Raw genomic sequence first — 5,629 nt, 5'->3', positions numbered from 1 at the left:
GTCCTAGTTGACTCTCATGAGATTTCTTTTGGCCCAATCCTCCAATTTGTCTAGGTCACTCTGAATCCTAGTGCTACTTCTCTAGCTTGGCATCATCTGCGAACGTGTTGAGGGTGCACTCTATCCCATCTTCTAGATCATTAATGAAGATATTGAACAAAACTGGCCCCTGGGGCACTCCACTTGGTACTGTCTGTCAGCTAGACATTGGACCACTGATTACTACCCACTGAGCCCGACAATCCAGCCAGCTTTCTATCCACCTTACGGTCCATTCATCCAACCCAAACTTCCTCAGTTTGCTTGCAAAAATGTTGTGGGAGGCAGTATAAAGAGCCTTGCTAAAGTCAAGGTATATCATGTCCACAGCTCTCCCCACATCCACAGAGCCAGTCATCTCATCATAGAAAACAATCAGGTTGTTCAGGCATGACTTGCCCTTGGTGAATCCATGCTGACTGTTCCTAATCACCTTCTTCTCCTCTGACATGCTTAGACATGGATTCTTTGAGAACCTGCTTCATGATTTTTCTGGGGATTAAATAAAAGCTGTCTGCATTAAGAAAGGATCCTTTATTTCTGCAACATCTTTAATTTCTTGGCCAGAATGTGAAGGAGAAACATAGCAGCAGTATGAAAACAGCCCATCCCAAACTGCATAGGGTTTGACAATGCTCAGTGCAAAGCCTATACATTTGCTTGTATTTGTATACAGTTGCTTGTATTTGTTTTAAATTTGCACCCATTATTGATATTATTTTCCTTAGCATTTACTTAAAGATTTCACATGAGAATACAAGGAAGAGAAGCAACAAACTTTACTGAGCTGAGTCTGTGCCAACTAAGTCTGCCTGTCTGACAGATGGAGAAGTTCTGAGTGTTCATTACTCCTTTCTGCAAACAACTCATTTTCCACATTGTCTGCTTCAGAAAAGTGAGCCATCATTCCAAGATCAAAGGCTGAAATATGTTTAATACAATAGTAATAACTTAATTCCCTCCCCATGAAATCATTTCTCACTTGAGCCTTATACAGGAGACATCCCAATACAGGTAAATATAGATGGGTAATTCCAGGCAGTTGGGGAGGTTGTAGAGGGGCAGTCATGATAAGAATCAGTCTCAATATCCAGATGTCTCTCATTTCCTGTAAGATGTTGCAACAGATGCTAGTTATATCCCATTGCAGCTAGATGTCAGAAGGACAGTTTGGGTGAGGCACCTCTACATACCCACATCTTCTTGTTTTAAAAACCTTTTACTTAAATATTCTCTAAATAGTGTGGCTCAAGATGGTGAAAATCTCCACATTCAAGAGGGAGGGGCACTGAATGCAAAATGAGCCTCTAAGTACCTGTCCTTGATATTTTTGGGTCAATAAAGACTAAGTGTGGGCCAACTCTCTGGAGATACGTAGCTCCATTGCCTTGACTGTTCCTTCATACGTGCAGAACACATGTTCTGTGCTTCTCAGCAGCTGCGTCTACACATGCACTTAACTGCGGAGTAGGCTAATTAGCTTCAGGATAAAGTGTCAGCATCTACATGTGCAATGCTATTAGGCTGCAGTAAACTAATTAACACTGCAGTAAGATAGTACTATCTGGGACGGTACCATCTTATGCCAGGGTAATTTACTGCAGTTAAATGCAAGCGTAGATGCTGACCACAGGTGTAAATTGTGCCCGGTCAGCCCAGCCAGCAAGGGGCCAAATTTCTGCCTGCTGCTTGGCCACATGGCTCCACACTTTCAGCACCCTTGTGCCCCAGCCAGTCCCTCTGCTACTCAGTGCTGCCATCTGGAGCCTGCGGTGAGCAGCCCTGGTGTAAACTGTCCACCCCGGCTCAAATTGCTGCTGTCCCAGACATATGTGTAGATGCTGTGCCCGGGACTAGTTTACTTAGGCTCAAAATGCTCCAGAGTTTATTGCTTCAAATTAGTAGCATGTGTAGACTCCTTCCAGCCCCTAATGTCTATGAATTTATGAGTCTTTTCTTTTCCGTCTTTTTCTCCTACAGGTCTTAAGAGTCCAACTCCACCAGGGCTCCAAGGAGTACCAGCAAAACTATTGTCATCTGGCATTGCCTTCTGAGTCTGCTGCTCCAGTGTTCACTCACCAGCACCTCCACTCTGGCCCAGGTAAGTTTGCTTGCCCAGTCCTGGCCCCTTTCCAGGGGTCACATCCTTTACTCTCCACAGCTGGGAGCCCCCTTCTCCCCACCCAGTGTCTTTTAACTTTTGTGTGTCTCTGATATCCTTTTGCTGCCTCAGATTTAAAGAGGCTGTGTCAGTGTTTAATCAAGCCTCGCCGCTGAATCTCCAGTGTTGGCTCACCCACAGAGTGAGTGCGGTAGGGATGGACTCCAGCTTCCTGCTACACCCTCCTATCCAAGACATCCATTTTAGCCAGGCAGGGTGCATCTACACATGCAATTAATTAGAAGCAGTAAACTCCAGAGCAGTTTGAGCAGCATCTACACATACACCTGGGATAGCTGGCAGGAAGCATGCGGGGGTCAGCCCTGGGATCCAGGTGATGGCGTCAGGTGGTGGAGAGGCTGACTGAGGCACAAGGGCGCAGTGTGGCTAGGTGGCAGGCAGCAATCTGGCTCCCTGCTGGCTGGGCTGACCAGGAGCAATTTATGCCCATATGTACATGTGCATTTTAATCACAGTTAATTACCCCAGCATAATATAGTACTGTTCCCGATGGTACTAACTGCGGTGTTAGCTTACTGTGCTCCAATAGCATCACACATGTAGACGGTGATGCTTTACTCCACAGCTAATAAGCCTACTCCGCAGTTAAGTGCACATGTAGACGAAGTTGCAGAGGAGTTATAGGATCATAGAAGATGGAGTAGACATCCCCTACTGGCTTTTTAGTCTACCTTGCTCTGAGCAGATGTGTCTGCCCACCTCTTCCCAGGTCTTTTTCCAGACTGCTTTTGATAGTGAGAATGATCGTGTTTTTATTCATAGATTCATAGATGCTAGGGTCTGAAGGGACCTCAATGGATCATGGAGTCCGACCCCCTACCCATGGCTGTGACCCCAGCCAGGTGCTTGTCCAGTCTCCTCTTGAAGACCTCAAGGTAGGGGAGAGCACCACCTCCCTTGGAAGCCCATTCCAGATTCTGGCAGCCCTAACTGTGAAGAAGTTCTTTCTGATGTCCAACCTAAATCTACTCTCTATCAGCTTGTGGTCATTGTTTCTGGTTATTCCAAGGGATGCTCTGGTAAACAGAGCATCTCCTATTCCCTGCTGCCTCCCCCCTTGGTAAATTTGTATATTGCCACAAGATCCTCCCTCAGCCTTCTCTTGCAGAGGCTAAAAATGTTCAGGTCCCTCAGCCTTTCCTCATAGGGCCTTTCCTGCAGGCCTCTAGCCATACAAGCAGCCCTCCTCTGGACCCTCTCAAGGTTGTCCACATCCCGTTTGAAGTATGACACCTAGAATTGGATGCACTACTCCAGCTGTGGCCTGACCAGTGCCACATAGAGGGCAAGCATCACCTCCCTGGACCTGTTTGTGATGCACCTACTAATGCATGACAAAGTGCAGTTAGCTCTGCTAATTACTTCGTCATATTGACGACAACATATTCATCTTGGAGTCAACAATGACTCCGAGATCTCCCTCACTTACTGCCACCGTGCTTCCACCGCCCCTGCCATGCTCCTGTCACCACCATGCTCCTGCCATCATCATGCCCCCCCCAGCCGCAGGGGGCACCAGTCATTCATGGTCATCCCCCAGCCTGTAGGTGTGCTGGTGATTCCCTCTCCCTAGATGCAGCACCTTGCACTTGTCCTTGTTGAACTGCATCCTATTGTTCTCTGCTCACTTCTCTAACCTGTCCTGGTCCTCCTGGATTCAGTTTCTTCCCATCAGTGTGTTTGCTTCACCCCACAGTTTTGTGTCATCTGTGAATTTGGACAGAGTGCTTTCCATGCCCTCATCCAGGTCGCTGATGAAGATATTGAACAGCGCTGGCCCAAGGACTGAGCCGTGCAGGACTCCACTCCCCACATCTTTCCAGGTCGATACCAACCCGCCCACAACCACTGTCTGGGTACAACCCTTAAGTCAATTTGCCACCCACCTGACCGTGTAATCATCTATGGCACAGCTGTTCAATTTGTTTATGAGAATAGGGTGTGATACCATATTGAAAGCCTTCTTAAAGTCCAGGTAGATGACATCTACCTCGACTCCTGCAGCTAAGCATTTAGTGACCTGGTCATAGAGAGAAACAAGGTTAGTCAGGCAGGATCTACCTGCTAGGAACCCATGTTGGCTACCCTTCAGCATTATGTTGCCTGCTGGACTTCTACAAATGTGATCCTTGATAATTTTTTCAAGGGTTTTTCCAAGGGTAGAGGTGAGACTAACCAGTCTATAGTTACCCAAATCCTCCTTCCTCCCCTTCTTGAAAATAGGGACCACATTGGCCCTTTTCCAGTCCTCTGGGACTTCACCTGAGCACCACAAGTGTTCAAACAGATGTGCCAGTGGCTCTGCTGTGACACTGGCTAATTCTTTCAGCACCCTTGGGTAGAGCATTTGGTGGGCTAGCGTTCCTCCTGTTTCTGTCAGTAATGCATTTGGGAGATTTGTTTAGATCCGCGTTCAAGAATATAGAGGCAAAAAACTCATTGGAGAGCTCTGCTTTGTCCCTCCTCTGTTGTCAATGGCCCTAGTCTAGCCTGTAGGGGTCCTATGCTGCCCTGCGCCTTCTTTTTCCTTCGTATATACATTTACATTAGTGATGAACCTCAATTCAAAACCCTTTAAGCTCCATCTTAATTTGCTCATACAAGTAAAAGATAGGGCTCCAGTGGGTCTGTTGGTGGTGTCAGGAAGCTGAGTAGAACTTAGTCTCCCTTATATTAGTTCTTTTTGGATCTCCGTAGCTGAGAGGCAGGGCTTGTTGGCTTGCACACAGCACTGTACCATATAGCTGAGCTACGTCTGGTTTGGAGCAGGCAGCACATCTCTGTAGGGCATTACATTATACTGTTTGGAGATTTCCAGAAGGGCCATGATCTTGTGTAAACGGGTGGCAGGTGGAAGTATTGCACTGTGCATCAAAACTCATCACAGACTGTCTTAAGGAACTGAGGCCTGCCACAACAGACTCAACAGTTCAGTGACACCCTAACAGCAAATCCAGGGTACAGTGTTTAAATGGTCTCAGAGAATTAGGCTACTCTTGATTTAGAATTAGGTCCATAGTTTCATAGTTAGTAGGGTCAGAAGGGACCTGAGCAGATCATCAAGTCCGACCCCTTGCCGTGGCAGGAAAGGGTACTGGGGTCAAACAACCCCGGCAAGGTGTTTGTCTAGGCTTGTCTTAAAGACCCCCAGGGTAGAAGCCAGCACCACTCGCTTGGAAGTTGGTTCCGGATCCTAGCCGCCCTGACAGTGAAGTCGCGCCTCCTGATGTTTAGTCTGAATCTACCCTCTGCCAGCTTGTGACCATTATTTCTGGTCACTCCTGGCAGTGCTCAGGGGAACAGGGACTCCCCCAATGCCTGCTGGTCCCCTTGACTAGTTTGTAACAGGCCACTAGATCCCCCCTCAGCCTTCTCTTGTGGAGGCTGAACAGGTTCAGGTCTCGTAGC

The 5,629-nt window shown here is 47.5% G+C and overlaps 1 long non-coding RNA gene across 1 annotated transcript in view; it reads left to right on the top strand.

The window, feature by feature from the left end:
- The first annotated feature begins 1,740 nt into the window (after window positions 1–1,740).
- The window catches only part of LOC109307479, a 7,237-nt gene continuing 3,348 nt past the window's right edge, over window positions 1,741–5,629 (top strand). The window contains exon 1 of the long non-coding RNA XR_002100275.1: window positions 1,741–2,140. This is a non-coding gene — a long non-coding RNA (uncharacterized LOC109307479). The remainder of the gene's footprint in view (window positions 2,141–5,629) is intronic.

This window comes from Crocodylus porosus, unplaced genomic scaffold, assembly GCF_001723895.1.
Source record: "Crocodylus porosus isolate Cpor-Errol unplaced genomic scaffold, CroPor_comp1, whole genome shotgun sequence".
Taxonomy (NCBI): domain Eukaryota; kingdom Metazoa; phylum Chordata; order Crocodylia; family Crocodylidae; genus Crocodylus; species Crocodylus porosus.
This window is presented reverse-complemented; position numbering and strand designations above follow the sequence as displayed.